Source organism: Panthera tigris, chromosome B4 (assembly GCF_018350195.1).
Source record: "Panthera tigris isolate Pti1 chromosome B4, P.tigris_Pti1_mat1.1, whole genome shotgun sequence".
NCBI classification, from domain to species: Eukaryota; Metazoa; Chordata; class Mammalia; order Carnivora; family Felidae; genus Panthera; species Panthera tigris.
The window spans coordinates 74,651,651-74,659,855 of NC_056666.1; the positions used below are offsets into that span (position 1 = coordinate 74,651,651).

The following is an 8,205-nucleotide window of genomic DNA, read 5'->3' on the forward strand; positions in this document are numbered from 1 at the left end:
GGGGAAAGAAAGGCACCTGGGTTAACGGCCTCCATTTTTTGGTCAGGGCGGGCCTGCCTCTCAAAGGACCATCAGGTGCAGCCGACTCCTCCCACTCAGGCGGTGGGCGGTGCGAGGGAAGGAGACTGCTGGGAAGGCGGGAAGTTTAAAAGGCCACTCCCCCCAACCCCGCCCCCCCGGCCTCCAAGAGCTCGTGTCGCCCTACCAAGAAACGCGGCAGCTGCGCGGGCCTGCACAGCCACCCGGCCACGTGACAGCATGGAGGCAGCGGGCTGTGAGGACAGCTTCTACCTCTTCAAGGTGGTGAAAAGCCTCTACGACCGACCGTGAGGCCGGCATCCCGGAGGACGGGCTGGCGGCACACATCCAGAACCAGAGGAGTGAGGAGAAGAAGCTGCACCCCGGGTGCGTGGCATCCTGCGAATCATGAAGCCCTGCAACCATGTGCTCAGCCTGCTGGTCCCCATCCCGAAAGACAACGGCTCCCCAGAGGTCATCTGGGGCTATGGGGCCAGCACAGCCGGCACTGCACGCTCCCGTTACAACCAAGATGTGGATCTAGGGAAGATAAGTTTTGGCTTCCCTTATGACGTCTAAATGTGCTGTGGTTGATGTGCCATTTGGAGATGCTAACGCTGGTGTTAAGATTAATCCCCAAAACTACACCAGTAAGGAAGTGGGGAAAGATCACAAGGGGGTTCACCGTGGAACTAACAAAACAGGGCTTTATTCGTCCTGGAATTGATGTGCTTTCTTCAGAAATAGGCAATGTGAGTGAGAGATGTCCTAGATTGATGACACCTATGCCAGCATCACAGGGCTTGCATAGCGCATGCAAATTAACGCACATGCCTGCTATCCTGGTAAATCCATCAGTTGGGGTCTCATCCGCCGACATCTCCGCTACTGGCCAGTGTTTTACATGGGATTGAAAACTTCCTCAGTGAAGCTTCTTTCATGAGCATTTTTGGAATGACACCAGGGTTTGGAAAGAAAACATTTCTTATTTAGGGCTTTGGCAATTTTGCACTCTATAGTTACATTATTTTGCTAAATGTGTCGGTGTTGGTGAATCTAATGGGAGAATATGGAATTCAGATGGCATTGACCAAAAGGAACTAGAAGACTTTGAAATTGCAACATGAATCGGAGCACCTGGGTGGCTCAGTCAGTTAAGCGTAGGACTCTTGGTTTCTGCTCAGGACATGATCTCACGGTTTGTGAGTTCAAGCCTCACATCAGGCTCTGTGCTGGCAGTGCTGGCAGTGTGGAGCCTGCTTGGGATTCTCTCTCCCTCTCTCTCAAAATAAATAAATAAACTTAATTTTAAAAAAAAAATAAAGTTGCAATGTGAATCAATTCTGGGTTTCTCCAAGGCAAAGCCCTAGGAAGGAAGTATCTTGCCAGCAAACTGGCATACTTATTCCTACTGCCAATGAAAAGCAGGTAACCAAGTCCAGTGCACCCAGAATGAAAGCCAAGATCATTGCTGATGCTTCCAATGAACCAACAACTCCAGAAGCTTATAAGATTTTTCTGAAGAGGAACATTACGGTCATTCCTGATTTATACTTGAATGTTGAAGGAGTGACAGTATCTTACTTTGAGTGACTAAAGAATATAAATCAGGGGGCACCTGGATGGCTCAGTTCGTTCACCCATCTGACTCTTGATTTCAGCTCAGGTCGTGATCCCAGGCTTGTGAAACCGAGTCCCTCACCAGGCTCCATGCTGAATACGGAGTAAGCTTGTGTGTGTGTGTATGTGTAGTCAGCTATGGCTCTTTGACCTTAAATATGAAAGAGATTCTAGCTACTGCTTTCTCATGTCTATTCAAGATAGTTTAGAAAGAAAATGTAGAAAGCACCATCAAACTTTTCCTATTATATCCACAGCAGGGTTCCAAAACAGAGTATCTGAGAAAAGACATTGTACATTCTGGTTTACCTTACACTGGGGAGTTTTCTGCCAGGCAAATCATGTACGCAGCTGCAAAGTATAACCTGGGATTGAACCTGGAAACAGCTGCCTATCTCAGCACCATTGAGAAAGTCCTGAGGGTGTAACTGGTTTGACCTTCAAATAAATGGAACATAGCTGACTACTTCACTACCCTCTTTAACTGTAACTTCTGCAAACCTATCACATGTTTACATATAACCACAAAAAGATTTTTCTCTTAAGGACATCATTCTTAATAAGTCAGTCCAAATCACAAGAAGCTAAGTGATGATAGAAGATACATGTAAATTGTGTGGAAGGGAAATACGGAGAAGTGAGCAAATTGCTTCATGAGATGGAAGAATGGAAAAGAGCAATATTCTAAAATAAATCTATTCTTTTAAAAATGTTATTTTAGGGGCACCTGGGTGGCTCAGTCGGTTGAGCATCCAGCTTCGGCTCAGGTCATGATCTCGCGGTCTGTGAGTTTGAGCCCCACGTCGGGCTCTGTACTGACAGCTCAGACCCTGGAGCCTGCTTCGGATTCTGTGTCTCCCTCTCTCTCTGCCCCTCCCCCGTTCATGCTCTGTCTCTCTCTGTCTCAAAAATAAAATAAATGTTAAAAAAATGTAATTTTAAACAGAGATGTGTAATTAAGTTAATGCATTACATATTATAAGTAGGAAAAAAAGATAAGTCAGTCCAAATCAGCCCTTTAAAAAGGAAGAAATTAAGGGTGAGAGATCACAGACACATTGATGAGTGTGAAAGTAGAAATTGCCTGTGCCAGAGGGCCACTTGGGATAATTTGCCTTTAAATCAAAAGCCTTTTCATCTAGCTATATGCTCCCAGCTCACAGTTTGTTCCCAACATGTTAATTACCTTTTGTTTCAGCTGAGCAATCAGTTGTTTGCCTAATTTTACTCTGGCCAAGTCTGAGATGGAACATGCTATAATTTTGATGCATTTAAAAAGTGGGCGTGTGGCATTTTCAGAAGGTAGTATTGTCCTAAAATTAGTTATTATTATTTCACATCAGCAAAATAGCTCGATTTTATAGGTTACAAACAAAAATAAAAGCTGTTTCTTCTATGCATTTTATTCTCTTAGGAAGACATAAGTACATGCTGCTGTAATAAAATTGCCTTTAATCATTTAACAAGCCTAACTTTGACTCAAACAGTAAGTGCTTACAAACATAAATTAAAAAATCTAGTATTTTATGATATAAAACAGCATTACTTATAGCTCATCAGTTGTGTATTGTCCAGCAAAAATAAAAAGCCAGATGGAGAATTATTATCTTCAAAACTACAGATGATGGAGGCTATTTTTATTGTGGCTATCTGAATTTGCTAAATATAATTATGACATATAGTCCAAATAATGCAGTGACCTGCTTACCATGTTAATTTTTCATTTCTTTAGGGATCCATCGCTGAGTAATTGAACAATAATTCAAGTGGAGTAACCCAGAAAAAATCTACTCGGTCTCCCTGTCTAGAATCTGGCTAACAATTTAAGCATTACTTGATTTTGTTCTCTTTTCTTTTAGGGGGCTTCATATGCACACAAGCTTAATTAACAAAGTAGGACTTAAAACATTGGATTGAGTGTTTTGTTTGGGACTTTTTTGGCCAGGACCTTTTGAACAGTGGTATACCAATGAAATACTAGACATTATGTATGTAATGAATGAGGCCTTTTTTTAAAACAATAAAACTCTCAGAAATTTCTAATTATTTTGTAACTTCATCACTTAACCTGGTAATAAAAACAGTTATTAAAAGTCTGCCTTTTAAAAATAATTGAAAGGGAAATATTTTCAGACAAATGACAGCTAAAGACAGCACCAGTATACATTTACAACAGAAATACTGAACGGATTTCCTTTTATAGAGGCAATCTGTTCCTAAATGGAAACATTGAAATAGAGGAGTGGATTAAGACCTACTGAAAGTTTGAACATGTGAGTAAGTTTGCATGACTATTGAACTGTATAGCAACAATGTCTTGAGGATTATACACATACATACATATATGTACATGTACACACACACATATAATCAAAATACATTTCAATAACAGCACAAAAAGTTGGAGAGGGGTAAAACATGTTAAAACTGTGCAATGATCCTTATATTGTCCAGGAAGTGGTAAAAGTACTAATTTATAGGATACATTTGGTAACATCCAGGGTAACAACTAAAACAAGACCAGAAGATTGCCTCCTAATAGAAAGGAAATAATGGAGTGATAAAATAAAAGGGGGGGTGGGTAATCCAAAAGAAGGCAAGAAAGGAGAGAAAAAGGAATATAGAGCAGGTGTGACAGTGGTGAGGTAGGAAGTTAAATTCAATTACACTAAATTCTCTGACTAAAAGAGAGGTAGCAACTAAATGCTATCTAAAAGAGTTGCACATTAAATATCAGGTACAGAAAGTTGAGAATAAAAGGGTGGAAGATGCTGCATCTTATAAATGATTAAAAAAAAAAAAAGCTTATAAGGCGGCAATAGGAACCTCGTCAAAACCTCTCCTTTATCCATTCCCAGAGAGAGATGTGAGAGTTGGGGAGGTAAATCATCATAAGATTATTATAGGGTGGCACTTATAATCGATTCTACTTTGGATGCGTGAGGCAAGATCAATATTCAACCAAGACATGCCTTAGGAATAAATACAGTCTAATTCAAAAGAATAGATTATTTTGAGAAGCTACGTCCCCTTTACCTCAAACATGCAAATGTAGTCCAGGGCCTGGGACGTTGGAGCTGATAACAACAACAACAACAACAACAACAAACTTTCCAATGTGCAGAAATCTCTTTAAAAGGGTTCTACATTTACCACTCTTCATTTTCTTGTGAGGCATACATTCACCCAATTGAGCTAGGAATCTCTTTATGATCTTACCATGTCTTTAACAAAAATATTTAAATTTCCCATTCTAGTTGTTCAATTAAGTCACTACTCCATAGGTGTTAAGTGTTCTTTTGACCCATTTTTGTATAAGAGTCATATTCAAATGTGTTCCTTGATCCAATGAGGTGTAGGTTATGGCTCCAAATTGACATAAAATGCCTATTTCCATGACCTTAATGGTGTTTTAGCTGCTATTTCTGTTAAAGAGTAAGAAATAGTTATTTTTGTTAAAAATCCTTTTGAATTCTTCAGAAATATTAGCAGTGACCTTGTGTCATTCACCTGTCAGCTTTGAGTCAGTCTTGTTATTGGGGATTTTCCCAAGGCCAATTTCAGATAGTTTATCTGTTGTTAACATTTAGTAAATTATATTTGTAACTTCCACATTAGTGACTCTGCTGGATGACAGTGGAATATGTTCTTGTAAACTCATTGTTGTATGACTTGGACATGACCATGCCTCATTTCATGTATCCAAGTGACTACCTGCAGGCAGCGGACAAAGGCTTCATCTTGGCATTCCAATTCTCCTCTGAAAGAAAAATTGGGTTCTTTTGGTGAGCATCAATATGATCTACTTTAATTTTCTTTCTGAAATTCCACAGGCCTTCCACAGTTGTGTTCTTTACAGATGGTACTCTTTATTGTTCATCCATTAAACATTTATTAGCTATACCCTTGGACCATTGGCTATGGACGAAGAGCTTGTGATACCCACAATTTTTATATAGCATTTTATGTCAGGACTGTGATCTAGAGCAATATTCAGTTCTTTTTATATTGCTCTATGCACTGCTTTCAGTTTATCCCATTGTACAGAATTACCTTTACCTTTTTCTTTCTTTTTTAAATTTATTTTAATTCTAGAATAGTTAATATACACTGTTACATTAGTTTCAGGAGTGCAATATAGTGATTCAACAATTCTATACACTATTCAGTGCTCATCATGATAAGTGTACTCTTTAATTTCCATCATCTATTTCACCCACCTCCCACGAACCTTCCTTTTGGTAACCACCTGTTTGTTCTCTATAGTTAAAAGCCTGTTTCTAGCTTTGTCTCTCTTTTTTTTCCTTTGCTCATTTGTTTTGTTTCTTAAATTCCACATATGAGTGAAATCATATGGTATTTGTTTCCCTGACTTATTTCACTTAGCATTATACTCTCTAGCTCATATCCATGTTGCTGCAAATGGAAAGATTCCATTCTTTTTAATGGCTGAATAATATTCCATTATATATATATATATGTGTGTGTGTGTGTGTGTGTGTGTGTGTGTGTAACCACATCTTCTTTATCCATTCATCTATCGATGGATACTTGGGCTGCTTCATGGTTTGGTTATGGTAAATAATGTTGCAGTAAACATAGGGGTTCATGTATCCCTTTGAATTAGTGTTTTTGTATTTTGGGGGTAAATACCCAGTAGTGTGATTACTGGATCATAGGGAATGCCTACTTTCACCATTTATATTCAACATAGCATGGGAAGTCCTAGCCACAGAAATGAGACAACAAAAAGAAATAAAAGGCATCCAAATTGGTAAAGAAGAAGTAAAACTTTCACTATTTGCAGATGATATGATACTATATGCAGAAAACCCCAAAGACTCCACCAAAAAAAACTACTAGAACTGGTAAATGAATTCAGTAAAGTCGCAGGATACAAAATCAATGTACAGAAATCTGTTGCATTTCTATACAATAATAATGAAGCAGCAGAAAGAGAAATTAAAACAACCTCATTTACAAGTGCACCAAAAATAACAAAATACCTAGGAATAGAATTAACCAAAGAGGTCCTTTGACCTGTATTCTGAAAACTGTAAAACACTGATGAAAGAAAGTGAAGACAACACAAAGAAATGGAAAGACATTCTATGCTCATGTACTGAGCGAACAAATATTGTTAAAACGTACCTTTGCCTTTTTCAACTAGGGAAATAGCTGGGCTAACAGCAATTTAGCAGCTGGGCAAAGAGCAGCAGACTCCCATAAGAAGTCTTTTTCAGTATAGGAGCTCCCACTGGTGGAGCAAGCAGCCTATTACATGTCAGTGGCAAGAGTCATACAATTCAGACCACTCACAAACAGGAGACGATGTTCTATCATTGATCCTAGAGGTAGAGAAAGGCTACCTGATCGTGAATATGATGCACTTACTCCATTTCAACATATTTGTAAGTATAACGTTTACATTTTCCAAGGAACTGTGTTGTACATCCCTTTCTTTATTTGAATGTCTTTCTCACATCACTCACATCAAAATATATATCTTGGTAAGTTTGTCCTTCAGCCATATGACCTGTTGCCACCAGAGCTTAAGAGCACACTAGTACTTATATTTCAAGTGGTTTATACTAAGTTACAGCATAATCTTCTAATTCAAAATACCAGTACCTGCCATTTAGCGTCGGAATTAGACTTCTAATAACTGCAGTCTCTGAGTTTTACTGGTATACACATATAAAACCCTTGGTCTGTTAGGATTAGATAGTCCCAGAGGTTCCCTTTACATATCCTCAAAGACTTCCTCTGTTCCAGCTCGTTTGAATTTAGTCTTTTTTTTCCCCTAGTCACTCTATATTACAGAGGACAGGATACTCAAATTCAGTATACGTGTCCACCAGAATATATATAGCTCCACAAGACTTCGTATCTTTTTCTCATTAGTGGGACCCAGAAGGGACAGTAATTTGTTCTTTACTATTTGTGAAATGTCCCTAAAGGCCTCAACCTGGGATATTCCTGGATATTTGCCTGATTGGCCTTGACCCTAAATCAGCCATCCTTGACTACTTCTGCACATTATAATTTACAAATGCCCTTGGCTTCCTCTTCCAAAGAGGAAATCATCATATTATCAATGTAATGAATCAACTTATTTTGAAACTGATCGTATTTAAATCTCATCCTATCAGGTTGTGATAGTATGCTGCAGCATTCAGTTACCCTTACAGGAGGAGAGTAATTGCATAATGGAGTCCATTTCACATGAAGATAAACTGTATACTTGACTGGCTTTCCAAAATGAGATACGAAAGCCTAGTCACCTTTAGCTAACCAGTCACCTTTAACCTGCTGAATGCTTGAAATGTTGTCCTCATGTCTGGCATAGCAAAGGCTATCGATGGAAGTGCTTTTAAAATGTGGTAGTCAGCAGTCAGCTGTGCAGTGTTTTTTATAAGCCATATAGGAATACTATAGAAAGAATTAGAAGAGACACCCTTCTACAGTTTTCTTAGTAAGGGCTGAGGTTCACTATCCTCTAGTACTCAAGTACTGCTTAATAATTACTATAGAAGAGAGTACAGGCAATGCTTATGTCCCATTTAG

General features: G+C 38.9%; 1 pseudogene; it reads left to right on the forward strand.

Moving 5' to 3' along the window:
* The first annotated feature begins 300 nt into the window (after nt 1-300).
* On the forward strand, nt 301-7,932 carry LOC102959142 (annotated as a pseudogene).
* Nucleotides 7,933-8,205: the final 273 nt, after the last annotated feature.